The sequence below is a fragment of the Leptidea sinapis genome, chromosome Z (genome assembly GCF_905404315.1).
Source record: "Leptidea sinapis chromosome Z, ilLepSina1.1, whole genome shotgun sequence".
Taxonomy (NCBI): Eukaryota; Metazoa; Arthropoda; class Insecta; order Lepidoptera; family Pieridae; genus Leptidea; species Leptidea sinapis.
In genome coordinates, this window is record NC_066312.1 from 6,324,182 (window position 1) to 6,346,441 (window position 22,260).

Here is a 22,260-nt window from a genome sequence, read left to right on the forward strand (position 1 = left end):
TTAAATAATATACAAATAAAAAAATAAAAAGAAAACAAAATTAATTTTGATTGCAAACATCACGTCATTATGTTGGCCATGAACAAATTCTCTTGCGACCCGATTTTCTCGATTCACTTCATTTCAATACAGCTATTATAAGCACCACACAATCAATAAAGTTGATTTCTGCAGCAAAATACTTCCCTTGTGATTTTCATTATGCTCAACAATGAAACAAATGATTGACAGATAAATTCAGTTATTCAATCCTCTGGTTTATGATATATTTAATAAAATATAAAAAATATAATTAAATAACTCTACTTTAACATTATTTTAATTTTTTTTCTGTTAAGAAGTATGTAGTCATATCACATTTCTAACATAAAGATTGCTTGAGAGCACAATGTAACGCATTACATAAAATATCTTCATTTTTAATTTTGAAAGTGAAGTTCTGAGTACACTAACGGCCGTCAAAATAATATTTCCATTCTATTCTATTCTTCCTACTGCGGATTATGTGAAAGATATACCACAATATAGCCAATGCCATGGTTAAGTAGACCACCAAGCTTAGAGTATTTGTTTCCTATTTATAATTATAGTGATCGGTGCTACAACAGATTGAAACAAATTTTCTTAATTTATACCTGAAAGAAACATACATAATTGATGTAGAAAAAGTAGGTATGTCAAAGGTCAAAAATACTTTATTGACATAAAATTACGCCGCATATCCACATAACAACATAAAAACCGATGTATATACCAATGCCTGCTACAAAAAATAATTAAAAGAATAAAAAAAACTACCTAACGATATGAAGTCCGCTGAGAATCGAAGATGAGAAAAGAAGAGGACAAACAAGCATACGGCTCATTTATTTGTAAGTGATCACCGCAATCCATATTTTTGTAAAACCAGAGATATAACAAGAGCGTCGACTAAACGTATATACGATGTCGAAAAGCGAAAAACACAAGACTCGATCATAAAAAAATGTATTTTGGTCAAGAAAACTTTTTGCTAATTAATCTGGTGCTACGGTAAAGAGTGTAAATGAAAGTTCAACGTGATTTTGCAAATTTTATTGAATTAAACATGCTATTAGTTACATAACATTTTGTATATACTAAAAATGCCTTGGATTTTGTATAGTACAAGGTCATAATCATGATTCGTTTCATTAGAGAAATTTTGATATTATTGGCTCTCTCCTGTATAATGGATACGTAAAATCGAGTTAAAGGAGAGCATTATTTGAAAAGGCAAACAGAACCCAACGCTGATGATAAATACATATCAGAAACAACAGCGGCTGAGCGTATTAGTTGGCAAAACCGTTGATTAATCTGAATCCGACGCTGTCTGATATCTAAAGGTTTCCTCTTCAATAGCTACACAAACTTCCGATATCGATGCACAGGAATAAGCCGATTCCAAATGATATCCGATACTGTGTTCACGTTAAACAAGCATTCAAACTAGTGGCCGTAAGCTCTGTGTTACAATAGCCTCTCCACTATGTATCTGAATAAGTACATACAATTTACAGTTTATTAGTTTATTTATTTATTAAATACAGCTAGTATTTGTAATCTAGTAACTGTAAATAGTAATTGTATGTATGCCTAAAATGGTAAAAAATATAACTGAAGACGGTTATTGACTGTATATAATATTGACAACTATAATGAAACAATATACCCAATATTGCTTTGAGCCTGAAACAGAAAAGCAATGGACCGATTGAAAAATTTCCTACTGAAGGTTTGCCTACGCCAGTAGGTAAAACCAAGGTGTGGAATCAGCTTCCTTGTACGGTGTTTCCGGGACGATACAACATTTCTTTACCTTAAAAAATAGCGCATACCTCCAAGGCCGGCAACGCGTTGGTGTTGCAAGAGAATTTGAGCGGCAGTGATCACTTAACATCAGTTGACACTCGTTTGTACTCCGTATTTCATTTTCCGTGTCATCAGTATTCCGTATTTCATTAAAAACTAGAATAGGTCATCTAAGATCTACATGACGCAAAAAAATTATAAAGTGACTCCTGGACTAAACCAGGAGAATATAAGAGTCAACGCTGGCGGACACTGTATCTTATATATCTATCGCAAGATAAAATTAAATGCTAATATTACTGAAGCCAGTATGTAAATAAAAAGTACAGTCAAAATGCATTATCAATATGGAAGATTCAATTACGAGGCATGAGAACAATTTTAATCAATAGCGTACAAAAATAACTTTACATTATAGAATAATGTTGAGCGAGCACGATAGTAAACGGTAACTCTGTTAAAAATGTTATAAATAATGTTTTATTTGTCCAAGTTTGTTTTTTTGGTCCACAGCTGCTCTGCGATGTGAGCTGAAGTGACAATTTAAAATTTTAAGTTCTATCAATAATTAGGAATCAAATCAATTACTGAATCAGACTTTCAATCGTTTTGTATTATATATCTACATACATACAGTCAATACATATTTATTACTGTAGCAAGCACTTGGCGTATTTTTGAAGTGTAAACTTATTTAGCCGCGTTGGGCACTCTTCCTTTCTTTACCTTAGTCGGCCGAACCTCAAAAGGAAACACCCACTGAGCTGATTGTCTTTTGGTTTCGGGTTCGTAGCATTATATTCAGGTATCATCAGCTGTGACGATGTCAAATACAGCATTTGAGTCACCGCCGTTGAACTTATCTAACATTTGGCGACACCAGTCCATGTGAAGGTGTCTCTGGTCGTCGGTTAAAGTATAGTGAATCCATCTGGTACAAGGCTTCCTGACGCCCAAATGTTCGTGTAACATTTTTGGAACTTGACTCATACCAATGCCTAGGCTTGCCCGTATCTGCTGATAGGTCACTCTCTTATCTTTCTCTATTATGCGTCGCACTGAACTGATGTTATCTTCAGTAGTCGCTGTTAAAGGACGTCCCTCACGCAGATTTTCATTGAGATTGCTACGGCCACGCTTAAACTCGTTAAACCAATTGTAAATAGTGGCACGAGATGGAACTTCATTAAGAAATGCTAATCACAGCCTATCATAGCTTGGTTGTTGAGTAAGCCCACAACGAAAATCATAATAAATCATTAACCGAAAAATTTTTCGCGTTAGATTCATTTTCACGTGTAACAAGAGTTTTAGATTTGCCGCCAATTCACAAAAACAAATAACAAATAAATGCAATATACTACATTAGGTTACCAAAGAGTTTTAAAATTGAAATTTAAAAAACGTTTTCATTAGTAATGTTCCTAACTGGCCAGTTCTAAACATTTTCAGTGTGACCCACGTATCGGCAGTCAACAACTGCCAATTTCTTTTTATTCCAAACAATTCACAATCAAATAATTAACGTTAATTTAAATAATAAGCAGAAATCTAAACGAGCTAAATAATTAATAATACTTATTTGAATCCCCGCTCATCAAGCTGCCAAATTGGTTGATGCTAATATGGCAGGTTTGTTTTTGAAAATTTGAAGAATTTGTAATATTTAATAATAAGGTATGTTCTACTTTGGAACTGTTAACTAAGAACGCAATGTAAATAACACCCATTACTTACCTTGACAACAGTTCCACCTACTTGATTCGAAAGTGTTTCGATGTGTTTTACCGGAATTTTGCCGTCGAATTCAGATTTTCAGTTACCATCCTTATGATATGGATTTTAACTATTTATTGACAGTGGAGTCTTTCTAAAGGTATTTAGGCCTCACATATAACAAGTTCTGGAATGGCGACCACGTACCGGGAGGCGCAGTATTGGTAGCCCCCGCACAAGATGGACGGAATACGTTGGATGAGGGCAGCGCAGGACCGATCGTCGTGGATATCTTTAGGGGAGGCCTTTGTCCAGCAGTCTTCCGGCTGATGATGATATAATAAGTTTTATTGATTTTTTTTAGATTTTTAATTAGTATCTTTCTGACGGCACACATATAACCTAAATATAATATAGATGGATGTACTTGAATAAGGTATAGTCCCGCCGGAAATAAACCTGCAACCCATTGCCCGACGGGCAGGCAAAACTTTGCAAGTCTAACAACGAGCTCGTCAAGTGTAAAACAACGTTTAAAATATTTTATAGCCCGCAGACGTCCTTTGTCAGCTCGCAGAGCTTTCGCAACATATTCAACAATAGCACAAAGAGCTAGAGAAACAATTGACATCTTGATTGTAACGTGAAAGCAAAAGAATAACAACAAAGTTTCATGTAACTGTCATATCAAGGTTTCTTGTTCAATTGAATTTCGAGATTAGACTTACGGCCGTATTCAATAACGTATCTCTAGTTACGGATACATTGCTGTCACCGTTTAATGACAAGATGTTATCTATCCATAGTTATGTCTAATATAGTTATGGTCCAATGCTTTATGTCGATAGGTTATTGAAATGTAAGTAAGCGTCAAAGGATAGATTTGTCTTACCTCTAGTAAATTAAACTAAGGGTAGATAGGTTATTGAACACGGCCGTCAGGCTTTCGGTGATAGGTACCTATTAAAACCGTATAAAATAATAATACCAATACAAAAAAATAATACCTATTTAAATTGTATAGCATAATATCAAAGCAATCACATGACACATCCGCATCGCCTGCTATTTCGGTGGGAGTGTGTTTTTTTATGGAAAAGGAGGACAAACGAGCATTTGAGTCACTTGGTGTTAAGTGATCAGCGTTCTTTTGCTACACCAGAGGAATCACAGGAGCAATTTCTGGTCTTTAAGGAAGATGTACGTGCTCTCTTTGAAGATACCCATGTCGTATCGTCCCGGAAATACCGCACAAGGAAGCTTATTCCACAGCCTTGTAGAACGTGAAAGAAAGTTTACTGAAAACTGCACACATCCAGATGGTGGTGATGATATCCAAATTTGTGGCGTGTCGTGGGAAGTCGGATTGTGTACACGTTTCTTTAACGTACGCATATCTGCCGACCAGAATTAACAACGCAAAAAGCTATGGTTTATTTACATGGAAAAAGAACTGTATAAGCCGCACTGTACAGGAATGCCACTGTACCATAATGGAATGACTACGATGGCAGGGATTGAGTTAAACATCTCTTCTTGATAAATGGGAAGAACGCCGACGCTATCCCAAGCGATATATATTTTTTTTTATATTTAAAGTACAATAGTTTTCAAATATGAAGGATGTAATGTATGGGAGTTTTTAATATCAATTTTGGATACTTCTCGTTTGATTTTTAAAGTTATTAATGTCATTCTACTGATTAGGTAACGCACTTTCGACATCGTAAAGGTACGGATCAATCACCAGGTCGCACTTACACACACCGTTACAGTTACAGTTCATTACAGAAGTATACAGGGTGGTACCGGTGGGAGGCTCTTGCACAGGAAGCCGGCTAGATTATGGGTACCTCAACGCCGCCTATTTCTGCCGTGAAGCAGTAATGTGTAAACATTACTGTGTTTTTGTCTGAAAGGCGTCGTAGCTAGTGAAATTGCTGGGCAAATGAGACTTAACATCTTATGTCTCAAGGTAACGAGCGCAATTGTAGTGCCGCTCAGGATTTTTGGATTTTTCAAGAATCCTGAGCATTGTAATGGGTAGGGCGAATCAATCAACATCAGCTGAATGTGCTGCTCGTCTCGTCCCTTACTTTCATTAAAAAAAAGTACGGAGCTACAGCGAATATGTAAAGTATTATCGGCGGCCAAGTAATTAATGACCACGGTATTTAATGTTTATTTTAATTATCATTTTAATAAGATACCTTTGCGCAAAGCTTTCACAACAATCTGTATATAAACAACATACATGAATGCACGCTCTCATTTCTCATTTACACGTGCCGTGGCTGCCTGTACATTAAATATTGTTTCAAATTACAATTTGTACATGTTATTTAACGTCGGCTATTAAAATAGTGTTTAGAATGTATGTCTGTGCGTATGTGCACTTTCTTACGAAATATTACATTTAGTTCATCATAATGTAATAAATTAATTTGTATTATTATTTGTAACATAACTTAAGGTCCGATTCAGTAATACTTTTGACTCAGTTTAAAAAGAAAATTATATAATATAATTATTATAATTTGATTTGATTCATACGTCGCATTATAGGTATTCTCACGTTTTTATTATAGTTCAGGTCCAAAAGGATGATTAACAGTAACTATATAGGCAATTCACGAATATTACAGATATTACGATACTCAAAACATTAATAAAGGCATAAAAGGCATAATTTTTGATGTCATTTCTAATACTACTACAGTTTGGGAAACAAATGGCACTTTGAGATAGAAGAAGCATAAAATATACAATATTGTAATGTCATTGTTATTACTATAAGATACACATAATCTAGTCCCAGTCTGTCCGATCACTTAGATATTCAGCTGTCGAGTAGTAGGATTTACGAAAGAGCCATTTTTTAATAAAACATTAAAGTTTATTTATAGATAATGCCTGAACAATGGTTGGGACTTTATTATAAAAGTTATTTAATCGTATAGGTATTATGTATTTTTATTTTACGAGGCCTACTAGAATTAGTTACAAGCAATATATTTTTGTACATTATTACAAAAATATATCAAGGAATATACCATTAGTAGAATAGTAATACCAGGAACCAATACATACTTAAAGGTATCTCTGTAACCAAAGTAAAGTAATATCTGTCGGTTAAACTCCCGTCGAAATCCTTCCACTCGTTTCGGATAGAACCCAAATACATACAGACATCTTGATGAACCAACAGACAATAATGTAGTAGAGAGCTGTTATTTTGAGACAACATTCAGTCAGTTTGTTGGTTTTTAAGTGATATCCCTAAATTCTGGGATTAAATATACAAATTTTATTTGTACCATAGTTCATGCACGATTCGGGACTTGTGCCCCCGGCCTCTCGGGTTCCATCCGAGCCGTGTTACCAACAGAGCGATAGACTGAGGCTCCGTTCATAAATTTATTATTGGGGTTGAGCAGGCTATCAACTGTAAATTAGATCCTGTATATGGAGGCACAACCTGACATTGAACGAGATATACAAAAGTTTACGGTTCATGCATACTCGTAGGGTCAGTTTTGGTACAAATAATATTTTAATATTCCGTCAGTTCAATATTATTTACATTAGTAATCCACCCAGAGTGTGTACAGTCCACCGAGAGATGTATAGAAAACTAGAAAAAAGAAGTTTTAGGAAACAAAGCATTGAAATGAAATGTTCCGTTGAAAAGCACACTGCTGTTAACCGCACCACGACATGGCAGCCGAATGGCGGGCACGGCGTACCACTACACTACTGTTTGTTTCATGACGTACGTCACTACACTCAACGCTTCAAGTGAGAGCCATTATGTCGTCATATCACACGCAAATTATAATTTCCCCACAGCCCGAGCGCGCCGGACTCTTCGTGTTTCAGCCACGTTATAATTATACGAGTAAACGAGGCAACAATCTAACAATTAAGTTATGTTCCCGAACACCAAAACTTTAATTAAATAGCATAAATGGCGCGTAAAGCTAATCCACGATAAATAAAAATTTAAGAAACGGATATTTAAGAAAAGTACTTTTATTAGTCAAATTTAAAATTTCATAATGTTTGAAAACAATGAAGTTATCAATTTCAATTTTTTTAATACTTATTTTCAATAATATATTAATCAAACAAAAACACAAAACTTTTCAATTTCACTAACAAGACTAATGTTGCACAATAAGTCAGCTGTATAGCTACAGATATACTGCTATAAGCATTTCGCTCACGCAAACTCACGAAATATCACCTATCCAAAAAGTGTGTAACTTTATATTATATATTTGTATTTATTTTTTTATTTATTGATCTCGTACGCTAGTCATGAGCGTGTCGATGACGCGGCTCTATAAAATATTTCCCTACCAAAAAGTGCCCAACGCGACTATGAAATATTCACTTCAAAAAATTGTTACGCTTATCATTACATTTATATTATACATAGGATGTTTTCACATAATAGATAAACGGGGCTAAATTATTTGTACCACAGAACCGTGAAACTGGAACAAAATAACATTATCCTATAAAATATTTCCCAGCCACGAACGACTACATAAAATAATTTTTAAACTCCAACATCTCGGAAAGCGCTTGCGTATTGATGTGACAAGCTTGCCGAAACAGCGTTATTTATATCGTAAAAAAATGCGGGCATAGAAGCTGTATTTAAAAATTCATTTCCGTTTTAGCAACAGTAAATTTGTATGAAAATTAATTACTAACGTATTCGTCATATGTTTTTAGGATACCGTACCTAAAAAGGAAAAAAACGGAACCCCCGTTCTTTTAATGTCCGTCCGCCCCGTTTTTTGACTATTTTGATCTTCGGAACGCGTGGAGTTATCGAGTTAAACTAAAACGATATACTCAGATAAACAGTTCCTTTGAAGTTGTGAAAATCATACTTCTTAGTTAACTTAAAAAAAACGGCCGTTTATGCCGCAAAAACGTAAATTTTTAATTACGTTTTGAACGATGCGGGGCTCGAACCCACGACCTCCGGCGTTCCGTGCCGGTGCTCTAACCAACTGAGCTAACCGTTCGAGTGAGGTATCGTCATAAGATATTGTATGCTTTTTTCAATTCACAGGTTGTGGCTTTAAAAACATAACAAATTGTTTTGATTACAACAATGTCCTCATATTTAAATAGTATTATTTGTTTCAGTTACTTAAATAATTATTTCTTTTCTTCTTTATTTACTTACTTCAAACTATGATTAAAAAAAATTTTTTTATATGCATAAATTGTTAATCTTAATAACATTTTAGTAACCAAAGTAATGAAAGAATTGTACCTATTATGATAATACAATACTTTCATTACGATGAGTCCCTGATGGTAAGCTTTATTCAAGTAAACCGTAAAAGTGTAATGAAAGCTATCAGTATATCATCACACAGTAGAAAGTGCGATCCTCCTACAAAGGTGTTTTGGGGATGTAGTCTTCAAATTGCACCCTCGTAGCAACCATTTTCCCATAGTCAACAATGTACAATTTTATTAGAAATGTAGATTTCACTGAAGGCTTTCAATTGTAAATATATTGATAGTTAAAAGGTAACACAAAAACCAAATGTATTGCTATAATGGTTCAACTCAAGATTCTTAAACAAAGGGAAGGTAGCGAAATTGTGATAAGATTGATTTAAGCATAATAATTGGATCGTGCCATTATTGCAATCATAACCAACCATTCCTTCCGCTGTTTCATCTAGATTTTCAACGTTAATATTTATTTCATAGCTTTATAATTATGCCCTGAATAATCTTTTTCTTATGGAAGAAGGGATAAAAGAGAACACGGTTCATGTGATGTTAAATAATATTCATATATGAAGAAACTTACGATATTTATTTTGAGAAGTCCGCGTTTTGTTCACCCATATAAATAATAAATAAACGTAAAAAGTATATTATATAAGTACTAGCTAACCCAACAAACGTTGTATGGCCATATAAAGTAATTTAAAAAATAAATAATAAAATTTTTTGGGGTTTAAAAAATAGACGCAACCGATTCTCAGACCTACCAAATATATCAACAACCATCTTGCAATGCATCCTATAGCGGATTTGTGGATGGAATAGAATAATATTAAGATCGCGATACAAAAATAGGTGTTGATCGTAGACGGGTAAAAATTTGAAGTTGAAAGTATTTTTTTCTGCTGAATCATAATATAATTAAAATTAACGTAAAAATAATGTTTAGGGGAGGGTTATCATTTAGGGGTATGAAAAATAGATGTTGGCCGATTCTCAGACCCGTATCCGATATACACACAAATTATTATCAAACACATTGGTTTAGCCGTTTCGGTTGAGTTTGGTAACAAACATTGAAACACCGGGACACGAGAATTTTATATGTACGATGTAATGAGTCTAAACAGTTAAAGAAGAAGAATTTATACTCGTTTTAATCATGATTATAGCGTTATTTGTTATGTACCTACATTTGTTACCATCAAAGGAAGCACAGGTGTTTTATCTAACTCGGGTACGCTACTGCACAAGTTTGCATTCCCGACAAGCGCGGTTTTAACAATGAAAAGCTTTTCAATTAATCTTCTTTAACGGCCAAGTATAATCTAATATAAAATTTATCCTTCAGCTTCTTCGCCTTTTATTTTTTATTCATTTTTATGATTGCTACTCTAGAGTTGCCGACGGCTTTTATATCGCCTGATAGTAATTTAAATCTTTCTTTAAATTTATATCGAAATTAATATATATATAAATGTATATTTATTTATACACTACAATAATATGCTAAACTAATGCGGCTATATTTTAAAATATAAAGTAGGTAAGTATTTGTAAAAAATAGCTGGAACATTGTTTCAAAATAAATACTCAGTAAGGGAAGGTAAGAATTAAGAAAAATAGTACACTGTTCAACAAAGAGAGAAAGTTTGCGATTCCTAACGACGGTGCAATTTGTAGAAGAGCCGAGGGCGCCGCAAAACATATACCAACACAATATAAATGATGATACATAGTGCTTTATATTACACCTACGAGGAAAATAAGTCTAAAAAAAAAGATAAAGACTGACACATAGTTATAACAAGTTAGGCTGCATTTAGCGCTCGATCGACGATCAGCACTGTCATCGGTCGAGCGTAGCGCGTAACCATGTTGCGTTTAGTGCTCGGTTGACAGCAAACGTGACTGCACGTGTACAATTGCGACGAAAAATGAATACATTTTTAACCTCTTTAATATGTGCGCACTACTTATGCAAGCGATTACGGTATGAAGGACGGAGAAGGTTTTATGTTTACCTAATTATTATAGAGCGTGAAATTGAAGAAAAAAATTAAACAATATATTTGAGATTGCAAGAACACGAATTTTTGTTTACGATTTTTGATGATGATGTTGCAAACGCGCGTACGGTCGGTTGCTCAGTCAGCGTCGCACTGAACGCACTAATTTATCGCCATAGCGCGTCAGCAGACCGACGAGCTCAAACGACGATTTTCATCAGCGCGACATAGCTGTACGCCCGTATTCATCATCGCTGGCCTGAACGCGATCTTAGTTTTTCGTAGCATAGCTACGCTTGGCCGACGTCATTGCTGACCGTCGGTCGGGCACTAAATCCAGCCTTATATACCGGCTACACAACGTTAGTCATTGATTTTCTTACTACTTTTCCGACCGCATATTTGTACCTAATAATATTGCACATTCTACCCAGTTGTTGTCAATAAGAACGTACTTCGTGAGAAGGTGTAAATGTATTATATTGTATAAATTGTATTTCATAAAAAATCCAACTGTGATTTAGATTTTCTTCCAAATCATGTTTCGCATGACAACTTTTAAAGATTCTGATTTCCAGTTATTATTAATTCTAAGTTATTATACATTTTTAAATGGGGTCCCCTTCGATTAATGTTATATTAGTATAAATATCTATTACAAATTTCAAAATCGATACCTACATTGTTGTTTATTTAAAGGTCTGTGGTTATCGCAAAAAGACATTACAAGTCAGCGTGAAAATTTCATTACAATTGCACACAAAAATGGTTTTCAAACAGAGCTTTATCAATTTGTTTAAACACAAACATCAAGAAATATGGATAAATAGGTGGTAAATAATTATTTCCTAAATAACTAATTCAAACAGCATGTAAGCCGTACAAATAATTGTACAGTAAGTTTAAACTACCAATATCTGTGGATTCTAGCAGGCACGTAATCTGCTTGTTCATATTATAATATCAATAGTCCCAACACCGAGCAAACAATCATAATAATAGCCGTACGTACAAATACACCACAACAGGACCGAGACTTCGCCAAAATTAAACATTCACTGAATGGATGTGACTCGTATATTCATAACTAAAACAAAACCTTCAAAGCCTCTATGCTTGCTCAAAATAAATCAAGTTTTAATTAAATACGACCGATTCAAGTATTGTTTAGCGTTTTACAATTATATTATTTTATTTATATCTTACATGTAGAACATGGAATAAAACAACATTACATTGACTTTAAATCTAATATGAGTTGTAATGCAACTTACTCGTGTTGTATTGTACCATCATTGTAACAAATTTCATAAACTTCTTCCATATAATTATGTATTATATTAAAGGTAACGGCCTCAAAAACGGCTCAACCAAAACTTCCAAATTGATGTTCAGAACAAACTTTAATTTATGATTGTGCAACATCAAGTTTTGATGATGCAGCCTGAACAAGCCCATGACATTTCTCAAGATGCATAAACTTATTCTACATACATCTTACGACGACATATTAGACGACTAGATTCATACCACAATTATTGTATTGAAGTATTGGAAGAGTGGCGTTCTGGTGGCATATTTATCCTAGGTAAGTTACGGGTAGCACCCACCCCTAAAACATCTTGACAATATTGACGAGCCTAAGAGCAGTAATAATCCCTGAAAAGTTGTAAATGCCCTGCACTCGGACTGTTTGGAATTCTGACAAAGGACTCAGCTCCACTTACTGTCAAGGGCTACAGAACACGGCACTCTGCTTCACCCTTAACGTGGACTTAAATTAGAGGACGTTCTCAAGAAATATATAATAGGGATACCTTGTTTGTATACCATATCACATTTAATATAGCCTAGGTACACAGTTGACCTGTCTAGGTATCTGCGTTCATACATATACTACCCCAACTAGGTAATTATTATGAAATTGACTCAACGTCAAGTCTGTGGCTGGAAATCTATATGAACACATAAATATAAATGATAAGATATATTAACAAGTAACAAATTAGTAGAGGCATCAACAATTACTATATTATTAAGATCCATCGGCTATACTTTTAAATATTTTCTGCGAAGTAAATCACAATGAATAACTTAACACAAAACAAAATAAAACCATAAATAAATCTAACTTTCTTCAGAAATTGTTTTAATCAAATCTTATTCCCCCACAGTTCTCGAGCAGTCTTTACAACCTTATTTATAAGTATTTGTGTTGGTAGGTGAAAATGAAGAAGATTTTTCTCATTTATATTCTGAGTCTTGACTTGGTTACTTCATATAAATAAATTATGATATTATACAGTGGCGAGCAATCATATGAAATAATATTATATACGAAACTTTACGTTTGAAAAAGTCTGGTTTACGTGGTGGGTATGTTTTAATCCCCTATCCCCTGTCGTCCATCAACAAAATTGATTCATGCCCCACTTTGCTGATAATTCTTTTAAAATCATAAAAATAGCAGTTTTCTTCGCTATCGTGCATGTTTCGGTACGTTTTAAGTGAAGGAATGTCAGTGTCTAATAAAATGATAACAGTTTTTAGGAAATGTATGTTGAAGCTAATTTCAACCTACTTTAATATAATGACTGTTGGAAAATGATATTAAGGTGGACCACGATTCAATTTTGTTGATACTATATACCAGATTGGAGAGTCTTGCTAACTGGTCCAGGTGTTAGAGCAAACAGCATTTGCTGCCTTAATGTTAAGTTCACATAAGGATAGTAACCATGGTAATAGCTGACTTCCATAAGGGGTTAGGGAATCCCAAATCACACTTCAGGGTAATGCAGTGTGCTCAGGACAATAAGTACTAGTATCTGGGAGCATAAAAAGGCATAAAAGGCATTTATTTTCTCAAACTTGATTCCTTTTTGATGTAATTTCTAATATACTAGATACTACTACCGCTTCGGAAACAAATGGCGCTTTGAGTGAGAAGAAGCGGCGCAAGAAAGTCTCCCAGCATTCTTTTTTTTCGCTCTTTTCAATAAAAATATACAATATTGTACAGCCATTTCTATCGCTATAAAATAATCATAATCTAGTCCCAGACTGTCCGATCACTTAGATAAAATATATAATATATATAAAACGTTTAAATTTATTTATAGATAATGCCTTAACAGTAGCTGGGACTTTATTATAAAAGTTATACACTTTTAAATGTATAATTTACCCTTAACATATGAATCTTCGTCAAAATTCATTTAATTAAACCTCTCCCTACTTCTCTCAACATTATCTTAACGTAACTTAACGGAAAGGTAAGTCTGAGCATAGTATCTGCACTGTATGATGACTGATACTGCCGAAACATTTCTAACTAGTATCTCAACTAACGGAACAAGCCAATGGCTAATGGTTTTCAGAAAACTGAGAAAAACTTTAGATACGAACTTGCTCCAGCCGGTCTAGTGTTTCTAAGAAATCCGCGTGTAATACCCTCTTCAAACTTTCTCGGCTTATAAAACTATACGTCAGTCTTTCTTATACAATAGCGCCTACAGAATATATAGCATAATAAGTAGAACTAAGTACAGCTTAAACTTTCATAAGAATTTAAGTAGACCAATACCTCACATTTTTATGAAAAAACAAAGCCGAAATATGGAACATGAAACATAATAAGCTTCGACAATTGTTTAAAATTTTCTTGGTGAATAAGCAGCAATGTAAAAGTATTTATTCAATTCAGCTTCATGATCTGTCGAAAGACGTCCACTGCTGGACAAAGGCCTCCCCCAAAGATTACATTATTTATCAGTTCAGCTTACGTATGTTGAATTTAGAACCCGATTCGGAAAGTGACAGTTAACACATGACTACGGATAAAAGGTGTGCTTGCATAGTCTTTAAGCACACTTCCCGTTTCGCTATCAGACTGCGAATGATATGCCCTTATGTGTGTATAGAACGTCATTGCAAATCAAACAGTGGTTCCATACCTTTCATCTTAATCATATGGCATATTTGAAGGTACCAATGTCGTAAAGTCCTAGTGGCACCAGGAAATTTATTCCATCGTTAAGCGGTGAAAGGAAATGACTTGAAAATATCATTATTTCTGAAAGCCATACATACAAAATACTTAAGATTGTTGCGAGTGGTGACGATAGAATCCTACGGCAGGCATCAGGTTGAATACCTCTTCGTAAAGCGCGTTTTTATTTAAGTCTTGAGTTTGTTGTCAAATTGTATTTTGCTATAATATAGATTAAGTACTGTAGTTAAATAGAAATTTAACTTTTTATTTAAAACAATTCTCACACCGCTTGATCTGAATGAGGAAAGGACCTGGCTAGCGAGGTATATACTAAGTTGTCACTATTCTCAAATTAAGAGATTGTTGAATACAAATAGAACAATTTAAAGTATTTTTCATGCTTTATTGTTTGCTATTGATCAGCAAAATAGGATTTATTACTAAATATAGACGCCATTGAATGAAGTAGAAAGATTAAACAAAATAAAAACAACTTGAAATACTGAATAGTATCAAATTACTAAAAATTTAATTTAATATACCACTTATGCAAACCGCATACCTTTAATTTTAATAAAATACTATTATTTATATGTGTTACCTATTGATAGTTTTTACATAGTTTATAGGTCCAAATGGTATCTATTCCGCATCGAAATAAAGAAGAATTACGTAAATGGAATCATAAAATTCAAAGTACAATCCGTGTACATACATAAAAAAATTACGATCGAATTGAGAACCTCCTGCTATCTGAAGTCGGCTAAAAATGAATTGCAATGAGCGATCCCATATTCCCGATTTGTTTGAAAAAAAAAGGACAATTTACAAGAATATTAAAATCTCATTTTTGATTTTATTTTTTTCGAATAGAAAAAATAGGAAGGTGGGGTTTAGAACTTTTAGTATGATGATCGGGAATACGACGAAAACTAATAGAGATATAAAAACACCACACCTGACACAACGGAACACGGAGTATTCAGTGAATCATTCGAATTTTTTCCTGGACATTACTCCAGACCGAAATTAAAATAGTGCAAGTTTGTCTTGATGGTTGATTTAAGATGATTGCGAAACTGAAGTGGCAGTGGGCGGGACACATAGCTCGACGGACAGATGACCCTTGGGTCGAAGATGGCCGAAGTCCCCCCAGTAAATGTTGGTAGGCCCCCCGTCCCACACAATATCAGACAGACGATCTGGTCAAGATCGCCGGAATAGGTTGATGAGAGCAACGAAGGACCGGTCATCATGGCGATCTTTGGGGTAGGCCTTTGTCCAACAGTGGACATCTTCCGGTTGAAATGATGAAGTTTATCTTGATTCAAATTTTGATTGAATTATAGTATATCAATACAAATAAGACACTATAATAGACAAGCAATTGCCTGTTTAACTGATGCCACTTCTACACGGCTTTCACAAAGTCTAATACTATTGATAAGATTATCCTTATGACATCACGATATTAATTATAGGATTAAGCTTAAGCTTTGCGGACAGAGAGAATATCTAATAACGTTTCATGGAAAGCAACAAGAGGCCACGGGATAATGATATAATTTTAATCACGATGCACCAACAACCGGCGTCGTTACCGCGGCCATAAAGAAATCATTTAAAGGATTTTGTTTGCATTCATGGCTATAATTACGCGCAGTAATGATTATCAGAATACAATAACTGTTGGTAACAGTAGATTAATTGTAGCACATGATATAATCTCATTGTTAAATGTGTATTACACAAATTTATTTGAATCTTTTCGTATACCATGTACTACACGAGTATCATACACCTCAGGCACTTGTATTCATAATGTTTTGTGCAATTTTGATTTCAGTGAAACGGCAACGGTTAAATAATTTTAATAAAATAATTGCATGATTAGATGCACTTTTTACATAAGATATTTGCGTAAAGGTTACATTTTTTATAAATCATTTATTTAACCCGAAGTTTCGTTACCTTTGCAGGAACACGTTTTCAGTGGGCATCATAGAAAATACAATAATTAATTTTTTATTATTCAATAACCTATTTATATAATGAAGTTGATAAAACTTTTCCGTTAGAACTAAATATTAAAAATAGTAATTCGCATAATGACGTAGGAAGGAACTTTATTCTTTACTTGAAATAAAGTACACTTATAAATCAAGCGATTATCAGCGCTTCGTTATAAAACCAGAATTCAGTCATTCCGCTAATCTATACATGTAAATAAAATTGGAGTGTCTGTTTGTAATAATTAAATAACCGTTTTTTACTACATTTATATGAATATATATACGGTGCATACACCAAATTAACATTTTTTACAATTTTTGTCTGTCTGTCTGTTTGTTCCAGATAATCTCTGAAATGGCTGGACGGATTTTGACGGCTTTTATTGGCAGGTAGGTGATATAATAGAAGTAACTTGGCTACGTTTATTTTAGAAAAAATCTGTTATTTTAGAAAAAAATAAAGTAATGTTGCAATGTCCAAGAAACAATCTAACTCTAAAAATAATTTATTTTATGACAAAACAACGTTTGCCGTGTCAGCTAGAGAAGAAAATGATGTGAAGAAAATTATAAACGGTGAAATGTTAATACACAGAGATTCAAATAAAAGTATAAAACTATTTTATGCAAATCTGATAATGGAATACGAATTGGACGTAGCTCGGCCATTTGAAGAGTGTATTTCCGAGATTCCTTTTTAAATAGCTACGAGAAATTGAATTCCTGTTATTTTTCAATAAAATTCATTAAATATTTCCCAAGCTATATAGCGGAGAGTCTCATTATTCCAATTATAGCGGAGAGTTTACTTGAAAGGGCAAACAGTTTGATAAAAGACACTGCATATAATTATTTAAAAAAAGAAGTTTGTTGAGTAATTGCAACACGATATGATTTGGGTATTGATTAATATTGTGACGTCACGCTCGGCTATGTAACGCTCTTTCATTCTAATGACGGTCAATAATGACTAAGAGATACTTGTTCGGGGTTCAAAATCAACAATAATTTGAATATTATGGCCATATGAAACCACAAAAAAATATTATATCCCTGCGATTGATTATTTTTAAATATTTTGCGAATTCAATCAAAAGTGTTCATTTCATATTTTAGTAAACGCAAAGCAATTGCTTCATAATTGGTACAATACAAAATACGATATATTTACTAGACCTCTTAAACTTTGTTTTAGAAAATCGGGGATGAATTATGACAGTAATGACGCAAATAATTATTAACACGATCCCATTTTTAAATGGAGTAGGACCAATAATTAGTTCGAGGGGCTCTTTCAACACTTTTAATGTTCTTATTTGAAGGTGACATATCGTGAAAGAAATAAGCCTACGGCCGTTCCCAATATACTATCTACAGATAGAGATAAATTACTACCTTCTACTGTCAGTAATCAGCTGTCAATAATCTGAAGCCGTCTCAATATACCCGATAAGTCATTCTTATCACCTTATATTGGGATGCGTGAATTGCAATTTCCATACAATCTTTATATCGCTAGGTAAGCTATACGTCGTCGTCCCATTGTCAGACAGCGTGTACGGATAAGATTAAGAGTTACCGTCGATAAGCTTATTGGGACAGAAAAGTGTACAATACTTAAGATTTTTATCAAAAGTAAGAGATAGACCGAATGTTGGGAACGGCCGTTAGGGGTTAACATTCTTAAAAACCGCAATGGATAAAGAACAGCATGTACCCAACTGGTGAGATAAGTATTTAAGTAAGCGGCGTGTCGCACGACGCAAGTAAATTAGATTTAGTTATTCGATTAAACAACCCCCGTTAGATGCGATAAAAGAGTCACAAACTAGTAAGCTTACTTCTTTAAAGCGCCCACAAATGCTGAAAATGCTATTATCTTAGATAATTTATACGTCTACATAGAGACTCTTGCTGTTAAACAGCCGATAAAAAAAGCCTGGAATATTAGTTTCGTCAAGCTACGTCTTACACTCGCGATTTGAATGACAGTTTGTGTTAGTGTGCGTAAATTGCTGATAATAGAGGTTAGTTTTAAACTCAATTTTTTTTCGCCTTTTCACAGGTGTCATAGTCTATCTAGACGTATTTAAACGATCTAAGGCTATTCTAATAATAATACGGTAATATCAGGTTACAGGTGCAAATTCAAATTCAAATATTTTTATTCAAAATAGGGTTCAAATCACTTATTAAACGTCAAAAACTACCAGCCTAACACTAAAAATACCACACTAACGGGCGCAAATAAACGGACTTTATTTTATGAAAATTATGGATAACAATGTAATATCGTACAATAAACATTTATAATAAAAGAGCCTGAGGGTGTTCATTTCATTCCCAGTCTGTGGTATCATTAAGAAAATCGTTTATGCTATAGTAACCTTTCCCACACAAATGTTTGTGAACCATTTCTTTTAAATTTTGTAACACTTTTGTTTTGTACATTTTCTGGGATCATATTGTAGAAGCATATACATCGCCCAACAAAAGACTTACTATCTCGACCCAACCGAGTAGTAGGCATAACAAGTTTATGTTTGTTCCTCGTTAACATTATGATTGTCACAGCTTCTACCAAATACTTCAATGTGCTCATGAACATATACAGGATTATCAAGAATATTTTAAGAAGCAACAGTCTTTGCTTGAGGAGAGTAGGTATCCTCGATACCAATGTATAGATTAGAATTTACCATTAAGGAAGGCGTAACTAATATGGCTGCACTGAACAATGTACAATTAATTAATTTGCTACAAAATGATGGTCGCAGACACGACAATAAAGCGATTATGTGTGAAACTGACAACGCACCAAAATGTTCAATACTGTTAAAAGTACAAGAAAACTTGCAATAAATATATATAAAGAAAATGGTCTTTGAGGCTCAATCACGCCTAGGCCACTTGATCGTATCGACATGAAACTACCACCATTCGATGCTAAATTTATGCTTGATGGTTTATAGCTCCTTTTTTTATTGCGTTTGTAATTAATGAATGAAATTTAATTTATATCCATTAAAAATTCGCCCAGCGAAGCGGGCGGGAACGGCTAGTAAATATATATATATATATATATATATATATATCTATCTATTGGTATATATTATAATTCCAGTAATGTCTGACTGCTTCATCAATGCATAGTCTGAACCGCTCGGGCCGCAACTTTTAATTTTGCGCAAAGATTTACATAAATTAAGGGATAAACTCTTGTCCGTTATAATCTTATTGCAACTGATAGAATTATATGGCAACAGTTGCACCAGCCAATTCTTTTGTTGGATGTTTTAGTGAAAACGTATTTGTAAGACAAATAATGCCTAGCCGACCAGAGCTCTGTTACAAGTAAAATTGCGTTTTTTTTAGACGTAGTGTAGAGCGACTACTGGTAGTGTAATATGACCGCGTTGTACTTTTCCGAAGAATCCCGAATCTTTAAGGTTATTATAACATAAATGATTATCTTAATGATACCATAGACTGGAATATATGTAATGTTTTAATACAATGGAGCGAAAGCCCTTGATTGTCAATGAGTTAAGAGATGGATGGATGGATGGATTTTTCAAAAATCCTAAGTAGCACTGTATTGTAATGGGCAGGGCATATCAATTACCATCAGCTGAATGTCCTGTTCGTCTCGTCCCTTATCTTCATTAAAAAAAAGTGTGAGTGTGTACTTATGTGTGCACGCAAGAGTATTTTTTTTTTGGCCTAACGAAGCAAAAATGATTTACTCCTCGTGCTATTCAACGTTTTTAGAAAGAACTATTTTGTAAAAATCTTGCAATGATAGCTTTGATAATGGACGAAGTAACACAAAAAAAAACTAGTGTGGCAAACGTCAGAAAATTTTAGGAACCCACTTCACCCTGTTATTTTAGTGTTACAGTAATGCGCGCGCATCTTAAAATTTCCCTCTTATAATTTTTTCATAACGCGCCTAAATAAATATAACTTCAAAAATGAGTGCGTGGGTAGTGGTTTTATATTCAAAAGGTACAAAGCTTTACGACTTGTCGAACCTACCAGTGGGAGGCTCTTCTGCACCGGATGCCGGCTAGATTATGGGTACCACAACGGCGCCTATTTCTACCGTGAAGCAGTAACGTGTAAGCATTACTGTGTTTCGGTCTGAAGGGCGCAGTAGCTAGTGAAATTACTGGGCAAATGAGACTTGACATCTTGTGTCTCAAGGTGACGATCGCAGTTGTAGTGCCGCTCTTAATTTTTGGTTGTTTCAATAATCTTACGTATCAATTACCATCAACTGAAAGTCCTGCTCGTCTCGTCCCTTATTTTCATAAAAAAAAAACACCCAATCATTTTATAATATTCAGAAACATTACCTTATTTTATTGTTGATCGATTGTCACTCGATCGGTTTACTGAACCATGTTTGACACGTGTTATTACCGCGTTTGATACATTGAACTGTTTTAATTGTCATTCGGTTATTAAGTGTAAACTATTAGCTATTGTAACACAGACGGGTTGCACAATGTCTATGTTTACCAACGTATATTATTTTTTATTATTAGACCAATTGATAGTAATTATGTTATAATGGAGGTTTGAGTTATGTTGTTTCATAATTAACGCTACATCCAGTGAAAAAAATAAAAAAAAATATATCAAACGCTATTTAGGCGTATTGAGCACTTATTTGTGAATATTGAAGGAGACCTAGCCGTCACGTTCGGGGTGTATTACTTTGTTAGAGTAAAGTCTGCTGGAGTCGACTAGGGGAACACGATCGGAGCATACCATTACCATGTTCTCAGCATACCTGAGGAAGTGTTCACTTTAGCAAACCCCTAGCCTAAGATAGTGTCAGTGTAAGCCCATTCCAAATTCCATTTCCGGTCAGTTTTACGAAAATTTGTCGGAATAAACAGGCAGGCAGAGAGGCGAAAATTTTAAATCTTGTTTTTTTTTTACAAACACCACTACTTAATTGACTCTTGAAATTTTTTATATACCTACATATTAAAGAAAATGACTATCTCAGACTAATGTATTTTTTGCTATAGTATTTAACTGATAATTGTGATTTAAATTTTTTTGAAGCTGGTGCAAATTGTCTTTAAATAACTTGGCAATTTTAGGTATGTTCTAAGTAGAAAATATTACGCTTAACTTTTAGTATTGAAATTTTCATTTTATTGCTGTTTAAGGAAAAACCTCGACTCGTGGTTAACAGTTTTTTTTTATAAAATTACATTACCATTATGATTATTATTCCATTCGAATTCGGTAAAGTAGCCTTGGTGTTGGGTAGTTTAATCACGTTTTAGTTAGATACTTTTTACCTGCTTCTGATATACAATTTATATACTGACAAAGGTAACATTTGGACCAAGATATGTTCAATTAATTATACAAATAAATAGCTATGCCGTGAAGATAATGAAAGGTGACA

At 34.0% G+C, this 22,260-nt stretch overlaps 3 protein-coding genes across 8 annotated transcripts in view; all 3 read right to left on the reverse strand.

Annotated features, from left to right (window-relative positions):
• Window positions 1-22,260, reverse strand: part of LOC126978658 (uncharacterized) — a 243,488-nt gene that overhangs the window by 87,963 nt on the left and 133,265 nt on the right. The gene's annotated exons all lie outside the window — the stretch shown is intronic.
• Window positions 1-22,260, reverse strand: part of LOC126978669 (neurocalcin homolog) — a 139,377-nt gene that overhangs the window by 55,413 nt on the left and 61,704 nt on the right. The window lies entirely within an intron of this gene.
• Window positions 1-22,260, reverse strand: part of LOC126978670 (neuronal calcium sensor 2) — a 124,303-nt gene that overhangs the window by 40,760 nt on the left and 61,283 nt on the right. The window lies entirely within an intron of this gene.